The sequence below is a fragment of the Mauremys reevesii genome, linkage group 6 (genome assembly GCF_016161935.1).
Source record: "Mauremys reevesii isolate NIE-2019 linkage group 6, ASM1616193v1, whole genome shotgun sequence".
NCBI lineage: Eukaryota > Metazoa > Chordata > Testudines > Geoemydidae > Mauremys > Mauremys reevesii.
The window spans coordinates 82,568,964-82,596,887 of NC_052628.1; the positions used below are offsets into that span (position 1 = coordinate 82,568,964).

Below are 27,924 nucleotides of genomic sequence, written 5' to 3' on the forward strand. Positions count from 1 at the left end.
GTCACCTTAATTCTGGCATTTCCTAACTTCTGAGTGCTTGATTTTGCAACCCAATTAATGCTGTTTTAATGTAGTTTGTGTGTATGTAATATGTATTTTTATGGCCTTCAGGCATAAGTCCAGAGAGTATTTAAGCAACCTGAGAAACTTTGCAATATCATATACAATATAGATAAGTTTCTTGGTTGCTTAAACTCTCTCTGGTCTTATGCCTGAAGACCACAGATCTGGGGCTTATCCAGTAAAAGACAAGGCTGGCTCTGTACCCTAGAAATCTGTGCAAGAAAGAGCAGATCTCCTATGCCCAGATTGTGGGTTGCTTTGAGAGTGTTCCATACAGTGGAAGTGAGTTTTTTTTGCAAATAAAGCTTTCTTGAGCAAAAGTGAAGATTTTTTCTACAAAAATGAAAGAGTGTTTACAATGCAGGAAGGGCCCAGGGAAGTAGAGCAGTCAATGGGAGCAGAGGGAAACCTTCCGTAGTTGGGACCCTCCTTCCAGATGGTGCTGGGGCCTCTCGCACCACTGGTGCCTCTCCGGGAGAGGAACTCCCAGTCTAGGGAAAGGCAGGTGTTAGTAATGGGAGATTCGATTATCAATGTGGGGATGGACGATGGTGTAGAGAGGGAGGGGTTCACGTTCATAGGAACTGGGGAAGATGGGCTCCACCTAAACCAAAGTGGAACCAGACTGCTGGCGCTAAACATTAAATGGGGAAAAGAAACTGCTGCAGAGAAGCGTGTGGATCGACACACAGACTCTCTAGGGGAGAGTCTTTAATCCTGAGTGGTGGGCGAGAGCTGGGTCAGGTAAACTATAGCAGGACCGCTTGGAAATAGTGACCATAATACAATAGCATTCAACATCCCTGTGGTGGGAAGAACATCAAAAAGAAAAAAAAACTAAAAAAAGAGCCACCGTGGCTTGTAAAAAGAAAGAAAGATAAAAGAAAAAAACTTTAACTAAAAAAAAAGTCAAATCCTAGTGAGGAAAAGAAAACAAACGCACGCTGCCAAAGTAAGTGCAGTAGTGTGTAATAAAAAAAAAAAAGGTTTTTTGAAGAGGCAAAAAAAAAACTCAAAAGGTAATAAAAAATTTTTTTAGTACATCAGAAGCAGAAGCCTGCTAAAAAGCCCCAGGGGCCCCTTGATTCATCTTCACGGCTGAGGGATGTTAGGAGATTCCAAACATGTGGGGGGGGGGGGGGGTGGACATAGTGTACTTAGAGATCAGAAAGCCTTTGACAAGGTCTCACCAAAGGCTTCTTATGTAAATAAGCTGTCATGAAAAAAAAAAAGGTCCTTTCATGGATTGAGAACTGGTTAAAGGACAGGAACAAAGGGTAGGAATTAATGGTAAATTCTCAGAATGGATCCTAGGACCAACTATTTTCAATATATCATAAAATGATCTGAGAGGGGGTAAAACAGTGAAGGTGGCAAGTTTGCAGATGATACTAAACTGCTCAAGATAGTTAAGAAAAAAGCAGAGATGAGAAGAACAAAAAATCTCACAAAAAAAAGTGATTGATTGCACAAAATGGCAAATGAAATTTAATGTGGATAAAAATAAAGTAATGCACATTGAATGCCCTGAAATTTAGAGAGACGATCTGTTAATTTCACAATTGTTTTGCCCCATAGTTCACTGAAGTGACTCATGCAATGTTCCAAACACAATCATGGCAAATTGCCTAGGTAGAAAATGGGAGTTTTAACATTTCATTTTATAACAGTTTTTAACCTCGGGGGAGCTAAATGTTACGCCATACAGAAATGCAATTGAAAAGGAAAACAGTAATAAATAATGAGACTATTGATTAAATCCACAGCAGAACAGATTAATATTGTGAATCCTAGATAAGTAATGAAATACTTACCTTTATATATTGACAAACTCAGAGAAAGCCAAATACAAGCTGCTGAAAATCAAATAATAATCCTAACATTCGATAAGAGAAAGGAATCCAGGCATATTAAAAATAAATCCTCTTTACTATGGGGAGAAGTTATATTATAGCTAAACCAAAAAAAAGTGGTGGTGGGGGGATACTAGACTACAAAATAAATTCAAAACTCCTGCAACTCTGAAGCATGTTTCTGGATTCTTCCCATCTCAACCAGTGAATGGGCACCTCAATACAACATACCATACATTTTAAGCACATTTGCTGGACATTAGTATTTACATAGCCTAAAGTAAAGCTGAAGGCCATTAACCCTAGGTCATGTTAATGTACCAGTAAATGCCCCAATGCAAGCTTGTCAGTAATGTTATAAATAGACATTTTAAAAGGTATAGTATTACATCTTGCATTACATTTTAAAGGCACAGTATTACATTTGCCTACCAGGGGGTATTTATAACTCCCTCTAAAGAATGTGGCACTAGCTACTGTCAGAGGCAGGATACTGAATTAGATGAACTGATCCAATATGGCAATTTCTACACTCCCATGAGGGCAGGGTGTCTTCAGTTTCTAATGAAATAATTTATTATCCATGATTCGTTTCCAACAACAAAAGGAAGGCATGGTCTGCATCCCAGATTGTTTACAATATAAAGGAGTGAGGAGGTGGGTTGAGGGCATAAAATCTGGATCTAGATTTTAAACACCCCAAAGTATGAAAATGGTCAGATCTTGGGGTTTGGTTAAGGACAGTTTTGCCTTAAATAAATATACATAGGAATATCATTTTTAGTCTTCCCTATTCTTAGGGCAAGAAATTTAGTTATTTGAGATAAATTGTCCAGGCTCCATTTGCACTTCATTTTCTCGGTTTATGTTTCTTGAGTTGTCTGACTTATTTGTGCCTTATGTTATGGATAAAAATTTCTTAATAGTGACATTTGTGATCCAGACACTCAGGAGCAGTTGAGCTGCACATGTAGAAGGACCCAAGAAGGGGAAGAAAGATGGCTTGTAAGTCACTTTCCGATTCGCCAGATCCTGGGGATGGATGGGGAGGAGTTTGGCCAGTGTTACATAACTTAGAGCAGCCTACCCCTCTCCATATTAGAGAAATATTCACTGATATTATTATAGATTGATGTAATTACTAGAACTAGTCAAAAGTTGGAATTTCCATTCCACAGGAAATTTCGGGCGTAACGGGGGTGAGAAAGAGAGAATAAAATAATTCTGTTTTGGAACAAAAAAATAGAATTTGAGATTTCCTGAGGAAGAGAAAATAAAAATAATATATATATATATACTATTTTGAAACAACGTTTTGTTTAGAAAATCTTGACAGAAATTGAGCCTGGAAGCCCAAGACCTGAGGCTCCCAGGATCCCCCATCTACCTTAGGGGACTGATGGGGAGCCACGTGTCTAGAAGTCCTGGAAATCATGGCTTAGCTGGGAGACTTTGAGCTGGGGGTTCCCATCTTGAAGGCAGAGATCCTGGAAGCCCTGAGAGCCTGCCTGCTGTGGAGTTGGCAGCTAGGTCCTAAACTATAGTCAGGAATACTTGGGAGCCTTGTGGTACATGACCCTGGGGAAATCCCAGAGCCACAGATCCTGGAAGCCCAGTCTCCCCAACAGCCCATCACATAAGCTGGCAGTAAGCCAGGCAAGGAGCTCGCCTGTGGTTTTGAGTCTATAAGGGCAGGGAAGGATGTAATTGGTTGTAAAAACAATCACCATATTATTGGCCTACAAAGCAACTCCATCCTTTGTCCCACTTGTATTGATGCCTACGTGTCTGAGTGTGCATATCCAACAAGTTAGAGGGTTCAGTGACAAAGTAAGTGAAATGAATGTTATGAGGCAAGGCTCATTAATTTCTCATTCTATTTTGAAAATATTTTGAAACAAGTGTCCAGTTCTTGAATTTACCCTTTGGACACTTTATAGTTAGTAGACTATTAATTTTCTTATTTAAGTTTCATTCAACTTTATTTCTAAACAGAACTACTCATACATGCATATGTTTTCAGGATTGGGCCTTAGTTTACTCCTATGGCTTGGATAGAAGTTGAGCCCTGAACTGATACAAAACATACTACAGTGAGCTACTTTTTTCCACTAAAAAATCAAAAGCAATAATTTTAACAGTATTTTATGTTCTTCACTGTAACAAAAGCAAGGCGCATTTGATTATTTAGTTCAATTAGGAAGCAAAAGCAATTCATCCAATAATAATTCCTTTCAGCAATGTTTAAGATTCTAAAAACAAAATCAATCAATCCTAATGCTATTCCCTCCAAAAAGGGCAAATTCATTCACTAATTTCATTCTTATTTGCAATAAAAACAAATTAATTAGCACAGGCTCCTTTGCAAGAGATCAAAAGCAATAAAGAATTCATTAACCTTAGTTTCATTTGGAAATTCCACAGCAATTTATTCAATAACTTCATTCTGATTCACAAACAAATTAATTATCCCAAGTCCGTTCCAGAATGTTTTTTAAAGCAACTGCTTCCCTTAACTGAACACAATGTGTCTTTCTATATCTTGGAAAACTAAGTCAGTCTCCCATACCATTTGTGATGTTAACCCTGAATCAGAGGGTTAAAGCTTGAATGTGCTAACCACTTATAGTACCCAATGGGGCTTAACAGGTGCCCAGCACCTCACAGGATCAGTGTAAAACTTTGGGGCTCTTTCAAAGCATGTCCCTCAGCTATTGGCTCAAAAACAAAGTTTCACAGGTTTTCAGCAGCTCACAATTGCAGATACAGCAGTCAGTGCTCCTGGCTGAATGAACGAACAGCAAAACTAGACTCAGGGATTCCATCTGCCATTATCTCACATTACAGAGCAAATGTGCTGCAGGGTCAATACAGCAATTCACCTTGGCAAGATAAACATTAAGTACTCTGGGTTGGTAAAAAGACTGAGTTTTCTTCCTAAATAGTTTGCAGAGAAACTGAATGTTTCCACAAAATTCACAAAATTTCAGGTTTTTGATCCTGATGTCAGAGGTTCCCCCTCTCTCCAGTATTAAGCAATATTATTATCAATTTAGAAGCATTTGTCTGCAGGGAAGGAAAGAAGATTTTTTCTCTTTGTAGGGAGCACAGGTTGGTTATAATTAGCTATGAAGGTGGAAGTTTATAGGAAGATTGTGACATGCCCTTAATGTGGGTGTTCAGTGGAAGGGGGCAGGAAAGGAACTTCCTGACTCCTTTGAGGCCCAATCAAAGGTCAATTTGTAAGTACATGGGCTGCTCCCTCAGTGCACTCCCCTAGAGGAACATCACACCCCAGAGGGAGCAGGGAGGAGCTGAAGTCCTACCCACCCCTCTGAAGACTTGCAGCCTGGGGAGTAAGGAGTCCTGTCTCAGGAAGGACTTCAGCTCTCTCAAGTCAGTGGCCCTCAGAGTTGAGACACTGTCCAGACACAGCTCTGAGCACCCACACTTTAAATTAATAATAATAAAAACATCAAGGTATTTTTGTGTGTCTCAAGTTCAGCTCTCAAAATCACCAGTCGCTTGACCATTATTTTTTTCAAGAGGCTGACCAATAATCATTTTGGGAGAGTAGGAGGCAGACTGACATTATTCCAGAGGGGAAGGGCAAGAGAGAGAAACAACAAAAACAAAATAAAAAAAACAAATTGTTTTTGGGGAGGAGACTGAGTGTCTTAGGGTGCTTTGGCTACCTGTACAATGAACAGAGATCACTGAGTGGACCGGTAGACAAAAGAATCTAAACCTCCCCACTACTACCATTTTTAAAAAGTGCCTTCCATTTGAATAAGCATAAAGGACAGAGCATAAAGGGAACCTTCCCCTGGCCCCTCAGACAGACAATAGTGACATAGCAGCATTGCTCATATATAATATAACTGATCTGGACACTTCAAGTTTCAGTAGTGATTTCCCATTGCCGTCTAACTGAAGGAGCTCTCACTATGAACAATTTGTGAAAAGCCCCTAATATGTCTGTAAAGACTATTCATCTCACAAACAAAAAGTCAAATATAAATAAATGATTCAGAACCAGCTCTCATCATCAAAGGGTCAGAGAATGACTTAGTTTCTGAGATTCAGAAGATGCTTGGTGGATTCAGGATCTTATGGACAGGATTTATTTGCCTTTGGACTAATTAAGGTAACTGGGGAGCTCCTGGTTCCACTGTTGAGAAGCAAGATGCCCTACAATCTTAACCTTTAAAGGCTCACTATATAAATATCTTGGCAAAGTGGCAACCTGCTTCAAAGCTCCCATTATTGGAAAATGTTATTTTGAAAGTACCATAGTGATTTAAGAGGTCTAGGCAAATCTGGATTTCATCTACTTTTCTGATGTCTTTCTAGCAATCTTTTGACCACCGGTGAGTCCTTCACCTATAGTTGCTAAGTTTTGTTCAGATCCAGGTGTGACACATTTTATGCAAACTTAATGAGATCATATTTGCAACTAATTTGTATAATAATAATAAATTTAAGCTTATGACCAACACACACCCTGCCCAAGCAGTGCTGGGGCAGAACACGGAGCTGTACATAACTTGTACATAACTTGGCAGCTGCAGCTTGGTGTGCAAGAGCTTGCTTGTGTCTGGCTAGGTGAGAGGAGTCTGAGAGGGAAACAGGAATAACTGGTGGCCCCTGGGACTGTTGTTACTGCTAGTGGTAAAAGAGTTACTGGGGGGCATAGATCTCCTGGGTGGTAGGTGGATGCTGGAGGCTAGAGAGTGTGGGGGCTGGGTGTTGGCAGGAGGTAGAGTGGCTGTGTCTTTGTGCTGTGGGAGTCTGGTGCTGCATGTGAGGCGGTAGGTTGTGGGGCCAGCAGTGGGCCTCTAACCTTGTACTGTTTCCTCAGCTGCCTTCTTCTCCAGCCTTTCATTGACTCCCAGTGGCTGGCTGCCCGCTAATCTAGCTCAACAGCATCCCCTAAAGGCTAAAACTAGAACTGCAGACAAAGTTGAGATGAAGCAAAGTGTGACAGGGCTGCCAAATGCCTGATAGATGTCATGCATTTGGCCCCGTCTGCCATAGTCTATACTGGCAGAAGATGGTGTAAAGTTGGGGGCAAATTTATCCCAACGGAAACCTATTAATGAGTTCTCTGTGTCATTTACTCTATCATAATAAAATAGGTTCCAAACACTACTTTGCTGTATATTTTGTCAGCAATGTCTAGCTGTAGTGATATGTAGCTATGTTACGCTTCCTCACATGGGGCCTCTGTTACATCGGTGCAAATCCAAATTACTGGCTTCAGTAGCATAATTCTGGATTTACACTGGTGTAACTGTGGTAAGAATCTGACCCCTATTTCACTGGCAACAATATATCTATCTTTATGTATTAAAGGTACATTGATTTACAGTTTCTTACTACAAACCATACAGGTAGTAACAGGAATGAAATATTGTGCCAAGAGAATTAAAGATACTAGGCATCGCCACTGAAAGGCTTATGACAAGGTAAGTAAGTGTATTCCCCCAAACGTGAAGGAATGATCCACGCAGAAAGTGAATGAACCATTTTTACACGGTTGATTAAACCACTGCTTGCTGTGATCATTAAAACTTATCAATGTCAGCTACTGTGTGTCTTTGATCAGAAAACGGCCAAGGCACCTCTTCATGCGGCTTATTCTGAATTCTGCATGTACTGCAGCTGTCAGTCACTGTAATGACATGACAGATTTAAATCTATGAACAACTTGGGGCAGTGGTTCTCATAGTCTACTGATAGTAAAAGAGGAGCCTGGCAGGGGCATAATTTACAATGGGCCATGGGGGGGTGCAGTTGCCATGCGTCCTTGCCCCCCAGGCCTTGGTTTGCTCCCCCCATACTTGTCATAGATCTCTATGCTCCACTATGTCTTCCATTCCCCCCCGTCCCCGGACTTTGGCTGTGGTCATTCATTAGGAAAGCAATAATTGCCTAGTTTCTCATTCGTGAGGCTATTTTGGACAGAAACTGTTCTATATGCAGATACAACTTTGGCTCCCCAAAACTTTTTTCCCTGAAATGATGCCCCTGGGACTTGGAACTTAACCCAATTAAATCAACATTCAGCAACAGTATTTCCTACATTCTGATATTTACTCTCACTGCATATTCAGTGCTGACAAGCCCATTTTTCATCCCTATGTTGAATGATTAGTATTTAGGAAAATGAACATGTAAAATACACAGGTTATTTGTACCTGACCTCATCTGTCAGGAGATGAGATCATTCAAAGCAATTAGGATGATGACAGAGACAGATGGTAAACTATCATACCAGAGGATTGTTATAGATTCTTCTGAGTACCGGCACACATTATGCAGTATGATATCTTTGGGAACTGCAATAATAAAATGTTAGTTATAGGAACTTCAACATAAACCTAGTTTTCTTATTTCCAGACAAATGCTCCTACTATAAACCGTCAACAAAGAATAACATTTGGTCAAGTCTCAAAGGAGATTCATGCTTGAAGGTTTAGAAACACTGAAGATCCAAATTATCATTTACCTGTGACACCGCATAGCGCTTCATTTTAAATACTTCCAGCAAGCATTTCAACCCCCTTCCCTTATTATTTCTTACTAGTGTCTTCTCTAGCAGTGCTAAAAGCCACGCCCAGGATGGAAAACTGACACAGACTGTGTTTGGAGCATTCAAAGTGGGATTAAGCAAAAAATTAGCCTTTAATTTGCCTGGTAAACAGGTAACAGTGGCAAGTTTTTAAAAAAATGTAAAAGTACAATACACACTTGGTTAAAGTTTCTAAAAAGCAATAAAATTGCTATTTGAAGGAGCCAACAATGGGATTCAGTGAGTGACTACTTATCCACAGTCAGGTACTTTTTCATTCCTGCTTATATTGTCTGTCATTTCTTCTGTCCCCCAAAAGACATCTTATAATTCATTATCAGGGGTTCTTCTTAGGTCAGTGAGGAAGAAACAATCACAGTATCCAACATTCACTGCACCAAAGTTAGTAGGAGGAGTAAGAAAAAATTGTGAATTTGAAAGTTGAACTCAAAATCAAATGTTACTGGGTTCATGTTCTGTTTTGAATGAACTTTTTCCTGACTTAAAGATCGTGGAAAGTGTCACCAGACCAACTGATACCACCCAGAACTGGATGCTAGCCTTGGACCACAAGCAAAAATCTCTATTTCCTACCCCCCCTAAAAAAGAGTTGACACTGAGCCAGTCTCCAGCAATCTCTAACATTGCATATCACTGTCCCATGGAAACCCTTCCCTGAACTTTTCACCAAAAACTGGGCTAAATATTCCTTCTTGTAAAGACTGCAGAACACTCTTATCAGTTGTCATAATGTGATTGATGCAATTTATAAACCCCAACACGATCTTGAACAAACAGAAAATAAATACAGACGTTAGTGGCAAGAAAATAGAAGTTACAAGAACTCACAGAAACTGCTTCTTCACTTGCCGACTGGGAAAGATACACCTACTGCAACTGCAGGAGAGGCAAGAAGTCACCCCAAGTTCTCTCAGGTAGTTGCTTCAATATCCTGATCCTAGGCCCACCTATCACACTACCTATCACAAATCAGACCCTAAACTATGGGGGTGGGGGTTAAGGATGCCTCTGTGTTTCCTCTTCGGAGACTCTGGCAAAAAACACCTACCTAGTGACTACTCTTATGGGGGAAGGGAACAGGACACACTGGCCTGGGACAGTTTATAAAACTATACTGGAAGTTTCAGTGTTAAAACACATCACATAGTAATGCACTGAAAAGCATTAATATCATCATCGTCTCTTGCAGTCAGGTCACAAATATTTACCGTCTTGCTGAATTAAGTCTTAATAGCCTTGTTTTTGCTTAATCTGTTGCACACTATGTATAGCTACTTCCCCATTCTTTCACAATCCAAAGAAAAAGAAAATTACTTAAAATAGACAGGGATGTGGTAATAATCCTACTGAGCTTCATGGCGTATTCAGTTATCAACGTCACCAGCGGTTTAATAGAAAAATCAATCTAATACAGGTCTTTCTGGTTTACTAAGAATAGTGGACAGCTAAGTAGGCATGCTGGCTTTCAATCTAACATGTCCTGTAGTTTCAAGGGGAGCCCTGTTATTGTTGATGATGATGTTTCTTCACAGTCTAAGAGATTGCTAAAAAAATTGACAATCGTTAGGCAGCTGGTGAGCTGTGACCACTACCTGTCACATTTTCCAGTATTGTCTCTGTCTCCTCGTGCTCCCTTATCTGTCAGTATCCACCCATTCTCTCTTTTTCTTATACCTAGACTGTAAGCGGTTTGTGGTAGGGACCATCTTTTTATTGTGTGTTTGCATAGCACCCAGAACATTGGGTTTCTGGTCTAACACTAGGTCTCCGAGGTGCTACTGTCATACAATAATAATGAAAAGAATGCTGCCTGTCATTATTAATTAATTAAACTTTTATTACCTGTTTACATAATAAATATAAAGAAAATGACAGCTGTTACAGGTCTTGTACAGGCCTCTCCTTTGGGCCCTAATTCAGCAAAATACTTACACACATTCTCAGTTTTAAGCATGTGCATAAATGCTTTGCTGAATAGGGATGGATTTAAACACATGCTTAAGGGCTTTGCTGAATCAGGTCCTTGAAGAGCACATATGACATGACCGAGGAGGACTCAGAAGATTTTTAAAATAGATGAAAATAAACAAAAAAGGCAAAAAAAGAGATGAGAATTAGGAAAGAGATATGGAGGGAGAGGGAGTAATGTCAGGAATGGCTCACAAGCTCAGTGTTACTCTGCTACTCCACATCCAAACCATAGCAGCAAATTTTCAAAAGGCTGGGCGTTGGGTCTGCCATAACAGATACACATGGTATTTATGCCCACTGCGCATTTTCAAAGAAAGACACACATGGCATACAACATCAAAGATGGTAGCTGGTAGGAGGGGCATGGCCAAAACCTGCATCCAATAAATAATTTTCAAGCAAGCACAACTGATCACACAGGTGCAAGTACATTGTGCCAAAATTTGCACTCAGTTGTCTACAAATGGTGAGCAGCCAGCACTCCAGCTGTATTGTATCACCTCATAAACCCATCAGTTAATATAGGGCAGCAGAGGTAAACATGCACACGGATGCCCAATTTGTTGAGAGGTGAGAGTGGTGTTGGGCATTGGGAAATGTACTCGCAAACTGAAGTGTTGAATTTGGTCTAGAGTAATTTGGCCAATATCACACATCACAGTGACAGAGCTAGCATTAAAATGACGTATTCCTGGCTACTGAAGCACACCAGCCACTGATATATTAGCTATTGTATAACCAGTCAAACTTTCTTAAAGTGTTTATGCAATGCAACTTCTGTATATAGTTTCTAGGCAGAATGCATTCTTAAACTGTCTAATGTTGAAGTTGGAATTGTGTTTATATACTTTTAATTGGATTTTTGCTCTAAATAGTTTCTTCTTATTGTTATTTGATTGTCATCCACTATATTATTTTCATGTACACTCTTCCCACATTTATGTTGCCTAGCAGGAAAATTTGAAAGGAGTATTTCAATACCATGTAGGGATTTCAAACTAGAGTAGGAGTCTTAAAAGAATTTACTTGTGTCTGCCAGTTTCAAATCAGTTTAATGTTTGCATGCCTTTATATATATATATATATATAAAATTCCTATGTACTGAAATAAATGCAAACAATATTTGGGAGCTAAATATGATTCAAATATTTAAAAAAACATAAAGCTCCTTCTTAGACTATAGAGTACATTTGCTGTTTAAAAGGATGCAACTGTTTCATATCAGATGTTTCTATTGATTCCTAGGGCCTTGCCCGTACACAGATTTATACTTCATTAATTAAACCACTTCAGTTTAAACTGATGTAAATCCATGGAGACACTATAATTTCATTTAAAGAATGGTTTATTTTACACATGTCCTAATTGATTGAAATAAGTTTGATTTAAACTAGTGTCCACGTAGTCTTTTCTTCCAATTTAATTAAATTGGTTTTAAAATAACACCTTAATTTAAATCAGCACAACTCTGCATAGACAGCTCCTCAGATAAACGATACCACATTCACTGTTAGACAACATTAAGAATACTGAATTGCATTTCAAGCCTCAAATATGAGAAGTTAGTAATTTAAACTAAATTAATATAAGCAAAGGTTACGCTGATTAAAGTACAATAATATTAGGGGTTTGTGCTGGGATAACTAGATTGATTTACTGGTGCATTGGTCCAGTTTAGACAAGGCTTTAGGCACCAATGCACGTGTGAGCAGTTATGTATGTTAAAAAGGTATCTATGAATTCTACATATTGATTCTGTTTCTTTAACTGTAATGCACGCATTTAGGGCTAGCCTGTGTCACTGTCCCAGGAAAAGTGAAGACTGCCTTCCTGCATACCAAGGGAGTGCATTTTGTTCCAGCCATTAGGCTGGCACAGAATGGTCTTCCCCCGGAGCACCAGTCCTATTCAAAGGGCTCATGCAGCAGTGTTTGGTGGCTTATGTGTCAGAGAGTGCCCAGGGCATGCTGTGTTCCAGATTAGAACTGGGTGAATAACAGAATTTTTGGACTATTGGCAATTTTGAAAAGTCCAAAAAAAATCATTTTGGTTATACAGCAAACAAAAATTTGACGTTTTCAGAGAAACACGAAGTCTGAAGATTTTTTGTTGTTATTTTGGGTCAAATGAAAAGCCATTTTTAAATGTGTCTGGATTTTTAAACATAACATTAAGGGGAATTCTTAAATGAAAAGTCAAAAGAAAAATGTTTCATTTTGAAAATGTTCAAGTTTCTCTAACCTCTGCTGCAGAAAGGGGTGAGAATCAGGGAACCGTACCATCTTCCTGGCAGCCTCCCCTGTATTATGCTGTAGCCAGCAGCTGGTCACAGCAGTGAATCTGGCCCTTCTCTTGCCATTTCATCAGTCACCTTGCCATATGGCAAAAGTCGACTGGAGTGATTTGAATGCAAGAACTCCAAGAAATTCTGTTTAGATCCTCAGTTTTGCATAGTTTATAAAATGTTGATCACCTTAGTTTAAGACTTTTTTTCTTTTGTTTTGTTTTTTATAAAGGTAAGCTCACTGGTTATTCCTGTGACTTACTCTGGGATATTTTGTAAACACATACCGGTATGAATAATCATATACATACACATTATACACACACACACACACATATATATATACACACACACACGCACACTTACTATTCCAAAATGATTCCAAGATCTAATATGGGTTATCGTGCAGTTCCATAAAGTATTTTTAAAGTGGACTAATGGCTTCTGTAGAACAAATTTAAGACTGACTTTTTACTGATGAAATCAATTTTTTTGGAAGCTGAGAATCTCAAATGATGCCTACCTAGATCCCAGAGATTCCACCAGTATGATTATATTCATAGAAAGGGCAGATAAAAATGCAATTTTAAAATGTCCATCTGGAGAAAATGTCATGATACAATCTTATGACAGCTGTGAATAACAGCAGGCCTTCCATCTCCCTGCTGACATGTCCTGTTTTAAAGAAAATGTCTGAAATCCTTGAGCACAATCTACTTTGCATAAGAGACATTTTTTGCTCCAAGCTTTGCATGATCATGCAAGCTTGTAGAAAACAACCATTCTGTTATATGAAGGACTAAGGAGCACTGAGAGGAAGAAGTCTGATGTCACTACTGCAACTCTATGCCAGAAGGGATGAATGAGGACAAGAGTCAGAGAGAACAGAAACAGGCAACGCTTAGGAAGAGAAAAATCAGTAAAATAAAGGACACAGATAGGTAACACATTTTTAAGAAAGATTTTATCATTAAAGTGCTCTCCTTTATCACTCCCCCAAGTCCCGAATGCCCCCTGGCCACAATTTGACTAGAACTCTGCTAGCGTGATTGTGGGGCTATTGGGCTTCTAGAAATGTTTCACTGACCAACGTGGACAGGATACTTTCCTGAAAACCATGAGGTTGTGTACCTAGAGTAGGGACAGCGTTCGGAAAACAAATCCTTCCCACATTGGCCAAGCAAAGACCGCTAGAATCTTCTTTGCTCAGCCTCAATGGGGGGGCTAAACCTTGATGGATATGCCCTATACCTCTTTATGTCTCTCTTCCTGTTAATCACCTTATGAATAAATGCTTTATTTTTGTAATGATAAAACATGTGCCTATATTTGCTGTAACTCTAAACCCCATTTTCTGTAATTTATTCCTTATACCATTCACAGTCCTGTGCTCCTGAATTTTTTAAAGCATTTAGGAAAAAAATTTATCATTCAAGTACCACTCCTCACTGCTAACCTTACCGTTATAAAGCCATAATTTGACCATAAATTCTTTAGCAATTATATCTACTCAATAGGCCAGATCCTCAGTGGCTAGTAAGCTGACGTAGTGCCATTGACTTCAAGGGAGCTACATCAAGGATCCATTCTGAATCTATATCTACATTATTTGTGATCAAATTAATCATAAATTAAGCACTGTATATGGTGGGTGGTCAAACTTACAGAACCTCCGAGCCGCCTACTACAATCTTCAGACATTTAAGAGCTGGGGATTTAGCCCCACTCCTGCTGAAGCCCCGAGCCCTAGCAGGCATGCTCTGTGGGTCTGAAGCCCCAAGACACTCTTCCCCACTGGGCAGAAGCCCCTACTTCACTGCCCTGCTGCCAGGCAGAGGTCCCAAGCTTCCCTCCCACCCAGTCTGGTAGGTGGAGAATGGGGGGGTCGCCACAAGCCGCACTTTAACTGTAAAAGAGCTGCATGTGTCCACAAGCCACAGTTTGGCCACCTCTTTTGGATTACTTTCCTCAGATGAATTATTCTAACATAAATACCAGATATAAGTAATGAGCCCCCTATAGTTCTGTTTCTATAGAATTCCTGCCTACAGCTCTGCATTACACACTATTTTATTTCCATCCTCTTTTCTCTGCTCTAGTTAGGCTTTTTTCCTGACTGTTCCCTTTAGACTCAATGCAACCCCATTAGTGTGAATGGGAGTCTTTCCACTGACTTCAGTGAGACAGAAACATCCCACTTGAGCTCCATTTCCAATATTAACCTTCCAGTGTTAACACACTATGGGGCAGGGATTTGTTTGGCACTGTTCAGCTATGACAAAAGTACAATACATATTTACAGCACCATATTAATGATTAATAATAATCCATGGGTGAAAAATGCATAATCACTCTAAAAGTTACCGGGTTTCAGCTAGTACTCTTTGGAATGGTTCAAACATTTTTTTTAATGGGTTTTAAAGTTAAAAGAAGTTTTCTTTGCTTTTTTCTGTATGATTCAGAAGGGATGAAACAAAATTCAAAAAGGTTAAAATCATGAGAAGGTGTGCTCTCTGATCTTTATGGTGGTAGGGCCATTGGTACCACTACAGAAGGAAAGGAGTAATTAAACAACTCCCCCTATATATGTGAAATTATTTCTATTCCCTTTTAATTCTGATATTCATCCATAAGAAGAATTATTAACTAAGGCAATATTTTTTTTAAAAAGCACATGAAGTCATTGATTTTATGTAACCTGAGGTTCTTATCTTGCATTCAGAACAAACTTGGAGCTTTTTTTTTTTTAAACTGCATTTCTTCTCTTGCAGGCAAAAAGCAGTGCTGTTCAAATGTTGCCAATAAAACAACTCTTTTTAAAAGGTAAGGTACTCTAAGTAACTTTCAATTCTCTACTGTCTCTCTTTTGGTATATATGTTATAGTTGTGTCCACATTAAAAAAATTATGACTCATTGTTATATCTGGGTATCATTTGTGTTAATTTAATGCAGTGATATTTTGTTGCCTAATTATCAGAGCTGCTCCAATTATACAGTGAAAATAATTTATTTAATTAATTTTGGTGAATAAGCTAAAGAATGTTTTTATCATTCATCATTATAAAATTTACAAATTTTAAATAATAACTTCACATTATTTGGCCACTTCTATTAATGAGGAACCAAGTGCAATAAGTAGAGTCAAGCTAGAGACAGAAATGCAGGCTCCCAACAGAACTTTGGAATAGAGCTGGTTGGGAAATAGTTCCCAATCCTGTGAGAATTTTCCAATATTTCAAAACATTTTCCCATCCCAAATTGGGACAAAAAGTCAATCTCAAAAATTTTTCCAGACAAAAATAATTTGGATCAGATCAAAATGTCTCATGTTTTCAAAAAATAATTGTTTTGATTGACCTTTTTTATTTTTACTTTGTAACTGTAAGTTACATTTCAAAATGAAAAATCATTTTGAACTGAAAAATGAAACTCATCAACTTTAATGGAATCCTCCTCTCCCCCCTAACTTCGCAGGAATCAGGATTGAGTCTTAATTACATAAAGAGACACAGTGGGTGAGGTCATATCTTCTATTGGACCAACTTCTGTTGGTGAGAAAGACAAGCTTTCGAGCTACACAGAACTTTTCTTAATGACATAGTTGTCTGTTTTATTCCAGATTTCTTTTAAAGCAAATTAAGATGAAAAACATACTTGTGATTCAAAACCAGTTACAGTGAAATTAGTGCAATTCACTAATGAATCCTGACCAACAGGGACTAGATCTATAGTAAATTTATAATGAATCTCTTCACAACAGATTCAATTTACTTTGACAATGTTAAACCACAAACCTGTTAAATTAAACAGTAGCTGCTGGGAATGTACATTAGCTACCATTAAAACTCAGCATTTCCTAACAGTTACCATAACTTTGAAATCTCTGAGATACCACAGTATTTCTAAAAAAAACAGGAGTACTTGTGGCACCTTAAAGACTAACAAATTTATTTAAGCATGAGCTTTCGTGAGCTACAGCCCACTTCATCGGATGCATAGAATGGAACACACAGACAGGGGATATTTATACATACAGAGAACATGAAAAGGTGGAAGTATGCATACCAACAGGCAGAGTCTAATCAATTGAGATGAGCTATCGTTAGCAGGAAGAAAAAAACTTTTTGAAGTGATAATTAAGATGGCCCATAGAAGGTGTGAGGAGAACTTAACATAGGGAAATAGATTCAATTGGTGTAATGACCCAACCATTCCCAGTCTTTGTTTAGGCCACAGTTAATAGTATCTAGTTTGCATATTAATTCAAGTTCAGCAGTTTCTCTTTGGAGTCTGTTTTTGAAGTTTTTTTGTTGCAAAATTGCCACCTTCAAGTCTGTCACTGAGTGGTTAGAGAGGTTGAAGTGTTCTCCCACTGGTTTTTGAATGTTATGATTCCTGATGTCAGATTTGTGTCCATTTATTCTTTTGCGTAGAGACTGTCCGGTTTGGCCAATGTACATGGCAGAGGGGCATTGCATGATGGCATATATCACGTTGGTAGATGTGCAGGTGTACGAGCCCCTGATGGCGTGTCTGATGTGATTAGGTCCTATGATGGTGTCACTTGAATGGATATGTGGACAGAGCTGGCATCGGGCTTTGTTGCAAGGATAGGTTCCTGGGTTAGTGTTTATGTTGTATGGTGTGCGGTTGCTGGTGAGTATTTGCTTCAGGTTGGGAGGCTGTCTATAAGCGAGGACTGGCTTGTCTCCCAAGATCTGTGAGAGTGAGGGATCATCTCTAAGGATAGGTTGTAAATCTTTGATGATGCGCTGGAGAGGTTTTAGTTGGGGGCTGTAGGTGATGGCTAGTGGTATTCTGTTATTTTCTTTTTTAGGCCTGTCCTGTAGTAGGTGGCTTCTGGGTACTCTTCTGGCTCTGTATACTAAATAAGGAAATACTAGTTACTGCCATGTGCTTTTCTTAAAAATATGCTGACTATTGTAGAGCACAAACTTTTCTAATGTCAATTTCTCATTCACTTTAAAAGAGTTTGTTCAATTTAGCCAAAAGTCAGAAATGCAGATTAAAAACCGGATGCCAAATTTTGAGCCTGATTGTTCTCTCTCCCCTTTAAAAAGTAGGAGAATCATGTGGACTGAGCTAGTCTGCAAATCCTCTATCATCTCCTCATATAAATCTGTCCTAAGAATAATTCCTTCACAATGCTCACAAGAAACTGTCCAATCAAGCTACCGAATGTATTAAAATATATACTTACTCCATCATACTGTACACTTGTCTTTGCTGAATAACCACATCATCTTATTGATATTATCCCTGTCCCTCTTCCACTACTCTTCTCTGCTGCCTTATTATTCAATTATTTGCATCAAGTCTGCAATTAGTCTCTAAACAGCTTGGTAGGCAGTGATCATGTCTTTTTATTTGTATAGCATGCTCTTGGGCTTTATTAGTATTGTATATTAAATATAAACAGTGTATATTAAATGCAGTGCATAGGATATTGCAACTCCATAACATCAATAATTCCTGCTGCTTCTTCCTGAAGGTAAGATCTCTTGGACTACATTCATAGAATATCAGGGTTGGATGGGACCTCAGTAGGTCATCTAGTCCAACCCCCTGCTCAAAGCAGGACCAATCCCCAACTAAATCATCCCAGCCAGGGCTCTGTCAAGCCTGACCTTAAAAACCTCTAAGGAAGGAGATTCCACCACCTCCCTAGGTAACCCATTCCAGTGCTTCACCACCATCCTAATGAAAATGTTTTTCCTAATATCCAACCTAAACCTTCCCCACTGCAACTTGAGACCATTACTCCCTGGTCTGTCATCTGCTACCACTGAGAACAGTCTAGATCCATCCTATTTGAACCCCCCTTTCAGGTAGTTAAAAGCAGCTATCAAATCCCCCCTCATTCTTCTCTTCTGCAGACTAAATAAACCCAGTTCCCTCAGCTTCTCCTCATAAATCATGTGCTCCAGCCTCCTAATCATTTTTATTGCTGTCTGCTGGACTCTTTCCAATTTTTCCACATCCTTCTTGTAATGTGAGGCCCAAAACTGAACACAGTACTCCAGATGAGGCCACACCAATGTTGAATAGAGAGGAATGATCACGTCCCTTGATCTGTTGGCAATGCTCCTACTTATACAGCCCAAAATGCCATTAGCCTTCTTGGCAACAAGGGCACACTGTTGACTCATATCCAGCTTCTTGTCCACTGTAACCCGTAGGTCCTTTTCTGCAGAACTGCTGCCCAGCTATTCGGTCCCTAGTCTGTAGCAGTGCATGAGATTCTTCCGTCCTTAGTGCAGGACTCTGCACTTGTCCTTGTTGAACCTCATCAGGTTTCTTTTGGCCCAATGCTCTAATTTGTCTAGGTCCCTCTGTATCCTATCCCTACCCTCCAGTGTATCTACCACTCCTCCCAGCTTAGTGTTGTTATATCCTTGGAGGCAACAGTTTTAGGAAGAAATCATTGGAGACACAGAGAGCTGTAAACCTTGAAGCAGCCATTTTATTGCCACTCACAGAACTAACCAACAGCCAGCCAAAACTGGCTGGGCTATCCCCTAATAATCTAACTCAGTTGCCATAGCAACACAAGATTCTATTACCACGACAAACAAATACACAACACGTGTCATCTGCAAACTTGCTGAGGGCACAATCTACGCCATCCTCCAGATCATTAATGAAGATATTGAACAAAACCGGCCCCAGGACTGACTCTTGGGGCATTCCACTTGATACCAGCTGCCAACTAGACATGGAGCCATTGATTGCTACTCATATGACATTATAAGCTCAGTTACACTGATGTGAATCTACACAAACTCTATGGAAGTCAGTGTAACTGAGATCAGAATCCTGGATGCTTGTTATGGGTAGATTTCTCAACAGCTTGAGTAACTCCACTGCTGCATGTATTTCACCTGATACTTCACCTATCCTATTCTAGGCTTCAAGAGTGGATTCAGATTCAGTCCTGTAATTGAAACTGAATAGGGGTGAGCACTTAAGCTTTGCAATCATGCAGAGGTGATAGACTACCTATAGCAACAAAAAGTATTATCTATAAAAACAAGTAACAGCAGTTAAATGGCAAATGAAAAATTGTCAGATGAAAGTAATTTATTTTTCATAGATTCTGTGTGACTAGCCTGATAACAAGGGTCCTGATAACAAGGGTGCATCATATATTTTTGTAGAAACATGTACAGCAGGTGAAGTTGTTATGAAATGTCATCGACTAGTGTCATTATCTGGAATTGTCATGGACTCATTGCACAATTTTTCCACAGCATTCCTTGTTCGTCTGTTATATTTGCAAAGCTTCTTGCACAGCATTTGTACCTTACCACTCTGAGATAGTCAGAAAACAGGAATGTTAGTGAACCTGCTGAATGATATTCTGTTCTAAAAGTAAAGAGATATCAAACCCTGTTACTTATACAGGAACATATTGTTAAATATCTAGATACAATGTTAAAAGAATGTCTTATTACAATATTACAGGAACATAATTCATAAATAAGAAATACTCTATTATGTTAAAAAACTGCAGTTTAAGTTAGTCTTTTATAGAACAAAGCATCTAAAAAAAGCACAAGAAATTTGAAACTCCAGAGAACAGTAGAAAATTAAAACAAGTTTATCACATTGTAATAAGATTGATTTATTGTGATTTGACTCATTACTTTTTGATCAATTGCAAAACCCCGATAAATGCCTTCATTTAAATATTGTAAATACCATTATGCAACCTTTTTTGTAATTTCATATTCACACTTCTCAATTTTATTTTACTAACTAAATTACAGTCTTGAGCAAATTTCAAGAATTCAGTGAGAAACATGGTAGGGTTAATTGTACTAGTGGGAGAACAATGGATTTTTTTTTGGTTAGCCTGCAATTGCAAAAACAAGTTGTGTGTTTCAGGTTGAACCAAAAATACATTTTTTATAAAAATTTTAATGAATCAAAAAGTCAAAAAAATTGAATGTGTCAATAAAAAAATCTTTTAATTCAGGTATTCTGCCAAAAACAAAGGAGGACCAGATTCACAAAAAAGCTGGTTGGGGAGAATAAGGCCTTCCCTTACATGAATGGCTAGGGCACACTCTTAGGATGTGGGAGACCCAGATTTAATTCTCCCCTCTGCCTGATGTGAAGAAGGGATTTATGATTTAGGAACACAAGTCTCATTGATGTCCAATAGAAGCTGTGCTCCTAAATCACACAGCTGCTTTTGAAAATCCCACCCAGTACCTTGGTATACCCTAGAGCTATAGTCCTATTAAAAGTAAATGAGACTAGTGCTGCTAAGTTATTCAGGGGCTTCTGAAAATCCCACTCAAGAACTTGAATGAAAGATGTCCAAACACTTTTTAAAAAATCTAATTCTAAACATTATTTCATTGCTGATTGGCAGAAATCAGTTGTACCTTTTCAATACTAAAGCTGTGTTGCATCAGGTAAAAAGAGTTCTGAGAAAACGGAGTAATCTCCAACTTTCCCTAATAGGAATAATCAGTGTGCCCTGGCACTGGAATAGAAGGGAGTGTCTATAAGCATATCTCACCATAATAGGATTAGTTACTGTGCTGGATCTAAAAATGCATGAGTAGACATATTAAAATATTCCAACCTTTCAGATGAACCTATAATACTGTTCTATTGATGGTGTCCCTTAGTTAAATAAAATACTTAATATATATACTCTTAATTGTGATAGGCAAAACAGAATTACCCCCCTATCATATTTCTTGTAGCTGTATTCTTCTAGGACTGGCCTCTTAATACAGATGCTGTTAGTTAATTTTTATTATTTTTAACACTCTTTGCTTTTACTTTTTTGCTTCCTTTTTTTACCTCCTGAAAGAAAACTTAATACTTTATCATTACTGTAGTGCTAATACAATACATACAATGTAATGTGTATACATTGTTCAACTGATTTCACAAAATTTATAATACAAAAGTATTCAACAAAAATAATTTCTTGCTAAATTTTTCACTAAAACAAATCTTCAATAATTCAAAAACACCAAAAAACTGTTCTTTCTCTTCAGCACACATTCCCCCCCAGCTGACACAGAAACAATTTTTCATCTCCTATTTTCCTTAAAATCAATTCATTTCCACTTTTTTCCACAATGCAAATCACCAAAAATCAATCCAAATATTATTCTTCCTCTTTGCACTTCAAGTCACTTCCCTTTATAGTACCTTACTCCCTCCTTTCAAAATCTCCTTGTCTCTTTCCCTCCCACTTTGTCTGTCTCAAACTTTCCAAATTCCCCACTGTCCCGTCACGCCCATGGACGCTCCATGGACACACAACCTGTTCCCCTCTATTGCTGTGGCTCTGCAACTAGCCCCCCACTCTTCTGGTCTTGTCCCTCTCACCCAACTACATTTCTCCTTCTCCAACTACCTGAGTCCTTACTAGGCCAGCCACTGCAAATCATATCACATAAAACAAACCCCTTTGAGGCACCCAAACCCAACCCATGGCAGACCTGAGAACAACCCATTTGTGTGCAAACAAAAAAAAAAAAAAGAAAAAACAAAAAACAAAGAAAATAAAAAAAAGAAAATTATATTGTCTGCTACAATAAAAATTCTAAAGGAATCACACAAAAAAATACACAAACCCACACTTACATTCCACCACGAGGAATTCACACTTGAGGAATTATGGCTTCCACCACACATGGCGCCCAACACCTAACGCCACAATGAACAGAAACAAAATCAACCGGTTACAACAAAAAAAAATAAAAAAAAAATAGTGCAAACAAACCAAGTATTCTAAACTTATTCTCTTAGAGCTCACCTATAATCATGCTATTCTTAACACCTAACACCAACAACCACACAAAACCAAACAACAAAAATAAAAACTAAAAGAGAGAATACAAATAAATTACATAATTAACAACCAAACTGTGACAAATTCCTATTATTACTAATTTATCCTCAAGTGTCAGGCGAAACTGACACAGAGCATAATAATCAAATTTAATCAAAAATTAAAAATATTAAACACAAATAAGTCCAATAACATGTCCCACACAAATATGAAAAATATGAGCCTTAACCCAAGCCCTAACTTACTTTTATATACATATAATACTGTATGTATGTGTGATAATAATGTGAGAAGAGAAATAGGATTAAAATGTGGGTCTGTGTACAGCATTTCCAACATGCTTCAGCATTTTCAACATGCTGATGGCTGTTCTTTTTTCCTCCTGCTTCTAATTGGGCGTCTCTCAGTCTCTTCAGAGCTTGCAGTTCAGGTCATCTGCCTGTCTGTCTTTCAAACACTTTTTGAAAACTGAACTGTTAAACTTGAACTGTTTGCAATCTCACTTTTTTTTTTACTTTTTTTTTTCTCTTTTTTATTTTTTTTTTTTTTATTTTTTTTTTCTGAGAGTTTTTTTTTTTTACTTTTTACTTAGCCATTCTAGCATAGTCATTTTACCTTGACAAAAAAGACTTCTCCTTATCTCAGGCTGCAGCCGAATTTAAAAATAACCCGTTCCTAGACAAATTGCTCTGTAACAGAACAGTAACTTTGTGATCCTTTTTTTTATCTGTAATGAGAGATATATGATATATTGAACCTATCTAATTCTTTCTATCGGGCATTGTTTATTTTAATTTAATGCTTAAATTTATTAAATTAATCCAATTTTTTAAATATATATAATATACAATCATATAATGTACGTAAACCTAATTAGGGAATATTTAGACCCATTTTATTCCCTTTTCCCCCATTTTCTCCATTACCCACAAGGAAAGGAAGGGAAAAGGGGAAGAGCACCTCCTGATGAGTCACAGCTTCCCTAGAGGCATGCCAGCCACTCAGCCACAAGTGGGTGCTAGTCAAGTGGTCGGATCCTGGCTCTAGTCTACTAAACTGTCCACAGCACACTGGCTACACACACAACACACTACACACACACACCACACTTTTTTTTTTTTTCTTTTTTTTTTTTTTTTTTTTTTTAACCTTTTTTTTTTTTTTTTTTTTTTTTATTTTTTTTTTTTTTTTCTTTTTTTGCATCTTATGCATCTTTACCTGGACCATGAGATACCTTGAGGCGGTATGACAACCAAGCAAGGTGCATGCTAATCTCAGCACATTTACATTTACTAATGCATTTACCTTATGCATTTTATGCATTAGCCTGCTTCCCAGTACTGCAATAGCAGTTAACCTTACTGCAATAACTAACAATACCACTTACTCTCTGAATACCACTTTGCATCTGACCTGCATGCACAGTCAATGAGTAGACAGGCGAGAGCAGGGAACCCAACAGGAAAGGACCAGGGAAAGAGATCTCCGATACCCCAATAGAGATTTCTCATAGGTCTCTACCTCATAGGATGCATGTGCCATGAATGATGTGTCTGTCCGTGGTAGGTCCTGTGGGGTGGTGGGCCATGCTGCCATCCCGGACGAGCCCAAAGAAAAACTCAGTTCTCACTTTTGTTTTGTTTTTTGCTTGATGCAAAAAAAATTATTATATTTTATCAGTTCAGTGGAGAGAGAGAGAGAGGAGGGACCTGGACAGGACTCAGGTCTCTCTCTCAACTCTCAAACAATCACCTACCTTTTTTACTTTTAATTTTAACAGACAATTTCTACAAAAAATAACAACAACAAAAACATACATATTATTATTGTCTTTCTCCTCCTCTCACTCACTAAAAAACTGCACAAGACTGACTGCAGCAAGGTCAGGTCAACTTTACATCACACAACCTCTTGTCTTACATTATCTTGCTTCCTCACGTCACCAGGGTCACAGTTAACCTAACTCATGCTAACTAACATTCATTAAGATCTCTTCAAAACCTTGTTAATTATTTACTGGCTTCCACAATGGTAACAATCATCCTGTTATTCTCAGAGCTTGAATTATTCTAAAGCCATGTGATACATATTTTGACATGAATAAATTGTTGAAGACAAGATGTAAAGCCAGAGCCAGACATTTGGAGGAAAGTTTTTATAGCACGAGAATACCATAGTTGTGGTATTCAAATACGAGGATCTAGTTTCAGGCTGAAATAAAAAAATAGTTTATCAGCACTTCTGTAAACTAGTTCATAAAATATTTTTTGATTAGAAGATTAACCAGGACTACCTCCATTACTAGGAATACTTGGTTATTAAGGTTACCACCAAACCTGTAAAATGGTATTGCCTTACATGACATACTTGATAACTCAGGAGGACAGTAGGAAACTACAATTCTAGGATTTGAAGAACATGATTTTCCTTCTTCAACTACGACTTATACATTCACACCTTACACTGTATTATGCTGCATTTTTAAGATGCCTGCTCTGAACTTTGAAAAGGTAATGAAGTTATAGGATACATTTATCAAGTTCTTGGAAAACTCCCGCTGATTAGTAAGTGCCTATCCATTTAAAAACAAAACAAAAAAAATCCCACAAAAACACACACACAGAAAGTTCATGGAAACATCCTAGTCTGAAATCATAAAAGTCACCAGTTCCCACTGAGTTTCCTGAGAGTACCAAGCACCAGAATTGATTACTTTCCTGTAACTAACAGCTCTAGAGAAGTAAAGGAAACTTGTGCAAGAAACTGTCCCAACTATATGCCACTTCATGGAAGAAGACTTCAGTCCATCATTGGTCATTTGGCTAAAAAGTATCCTCCAACATCCTTTTCTCTTATGAAACAAAAGTTGTGGGACAAATACGTATATTAGGATTGGAAAATATTGTGCTGTAAGGAGGCTAACTTCTTATAAACAAAGTCTTGAATTCATCTCATCTACTACAATAGGAACAGTTATGACCAGGTAGCAGAAGATTAATCCTGTAGGAAGAGCTGTGTTTTCATTGCCATTTGTCCCATAGTTTGTACCAGGAATAAGTTTTAAGTTCTGTCCAGGGATTCACAAGACCTTAACCAGTGGAGGATACCTTAAGAATGTACTTGAGGAATGAAGAATCCTCCACCAGCCCTGCTCCGTTTTGGGCTGCACCCATCAGCTCTAGGTCCCCATATATGGACATTTTTATCCATGAACCCCTCCAAATGGACCTCACACATAATGCTGGTTTCTACTGACAGAACCCAGAGAGTGAATAGATCCCAAGACTTCCAGTTCAATCTACTACAACTGTGCAGAAGGTTTGTTACGAAAGTTCTCTTGCAAACTCTAAACCAACTTCCTGACCCCTCGTGTTTATTAAAAGGATTTCTTAGGTACTTGAACCTTTCAAGGATCCTGGTGCCAATTTATAGTTTTACATGAAATCCATGAGAAAATCATGACTTTTCATGGTTTTGACATGGTAGTTAATGGTGCCATTTCAGATATGGGAGTGTGCAAAACCTCACTGAACAAGGCCAAAAAAAAAAAAAGCTTCATAAGAATCCTGTGAAAAGAGCCATGAAGTTTCACTTAGTCCTATAGTTTACCACAGTTGATCAAGGCCTACCATGAAAAAAAGTGTGTGTATATATAGATACTGAACTAGATTACCTTTCCTTCCCCCTTCAGGGTCCTCCTATACAATGGAATTCAAAAGTCTTGTCAGCTTCCTGCAGGAAAAGAAAAAAAATATCATTCTTGAAATATCTTTGTTTGAACTTCAGCTATTTAAACTGTTCATTTTAAGGGGTCCTTTACATATTCAGAGCAAATGTAAGGTCAATTTATCAAAGTGAGTTAGAATACATTAAATATTCTTAATCATAATTAAGCCCTAAATGACATGTGAGATCAATGTGATTGCTAAGAAAACATGATGAATTACTTTATGCTACCATCTAGATATTTAAGTACTGGGATATTAGTAGCGTGTGAAATATTTTATGGAGCATTGAGAATTATTTTTCTAGAACAATAGGTATAATATAGCCATGCTAATAAGTGTATAGAAAGAAAAAGGGAGAAGGGCAATTACTCATCTTTTTTTTTACAAATGCTATACTAAATAGTGTATGCTGTCAGTAGAAAGCTGGAACTGAACATTCAAGTAATTAGAAATGAAGCTTTCAATGGAAAAACAAAATTTTATACTATGTGATTACACTGTAAAAATAATCTGCAGTGATTGAATTTTAATGCTCCGGATGATGAGGAGAATTTCAGCATGCATACTGCCTGTCTGAAGCAGTGCTCCGGAGCATAAAGTCTTCTCTGCTCATTTCAAACAAGAAAAGAATTAGGGAGATAGCAGGGTGGAGTGGATAGAGCTGGTTGTAAATTTTCTGCCAAAAAATTTTTCCACTGGAAAATGCCAATTTGTCAAAAACAAAACTGTGCTTGGGATAGTGCTGCTTTTGACAAAACTCCCAATTAAAAAAAAAAAACATCCAAAAGAGAGCTTTGAATTTGTTCAAACATCCCATTCTGACATCTTTTAAATGAAAAGTTTCATTTTAAATCTGAAACAAGTTTTAATTTAGAAGTGTTAATTTACACTAAAAAATGTTTAAATGTTTTAAGTATCAAAAATCAAAACTAAACATTAGGATTGACCTGGGGTTTTTTTTAGTTCCAGAGGGGAAAGATTTGTAGTCTCTCAAATTCTTGCATGATGGGAAAACCATTTCTCCCAGCTGTAGTAGTAGATAGGGCACTGAGATAGAAGTCCAGTGAACTATTATATTCCCAGATATGCTAGAAGCCTGGTGTGTGACTTTGGACAAGTCACTCTGTGTGTCTCTATTTCCGCTCCTGCCAGCTGCTTGTTTATCTATAAACAGCTCAGGGTGGTGATTGTTTCTGTATTTGTACTGCACTTAGTACAATGAAGTCCCCATCTTAGTTGAGGCCTTGTCACAAGGAGAACTCCCTTGGCACAGATTTCTCTTTGCAAGGAGTCCTCACACACTCTTATGTAAATTCACCAGAATACTTTATTTACAGTGTTTTATGCAGCTCCATATCCCACCACCTTAGGACTTTTGCCAAGCAACACTAAACCCTCATGTCACAGGGTCAGGGAAGAGTAATCTCACCTCTGAGAACCTGAACTGCTTTGCCCTTCTTTCCAGCCTTCTCCCTCTTCCTTCCTGTCTTATTTAAAAGTCTGCAGCTGATGAGCTGAATCCCCTTGTTAACTGGTTAGTCAGCCAGCCATAATCAATTATCTCTTAATTTGGCCCATGCAGGC

At 38.2% G+C, this 27,924-nt stretch overlaps 2 long non-coding RNA genes across 4 annotated transcripts in view; one reads left to right on the plus strand and one right to left on the minus strand.

The window, feature by feature from the left end:
• Positions 1-27,879, minus strand: part of LOC120408678 — a 38,018-nt gene extending 10,139 nt beyond the window's left edge. The window contains exons 1-3 of one of the 2 annotated variants that reach the window (XR_005600871.1): positions 27,770-27,879; positions 26,286-26,344; positions 19,896-20,100 (exon numbers count right to left, since the gene is read on the minus strand). This is a non-coding gene — a long non-coding RNA (uncharacterized LOC120408678). Of the gene's footprint in view, positions 1-19,895; positions 20,101-26,285; positions 26,345-27,769 lie in introns of those variants that run through there. The other variant, XR_005600872.1, reaches the window with a different exon arrangement.
• LOC120408673 overlaps positions 19,426-27,924 on the plus strand; it is a 38,941-nt gene continuing 30,442 nt past the window's right edge. For both annotated transcript variants that reach the window (XR_005600867.1, XR_005600866.1), the window contains exon 1: positions 19,426-19,745. This is a non-coding gene — a long non-coding RNA (uncharacterized LOC120408673). The remainder of the gene's footprint in view (positions 19,746-27,924) is intronic.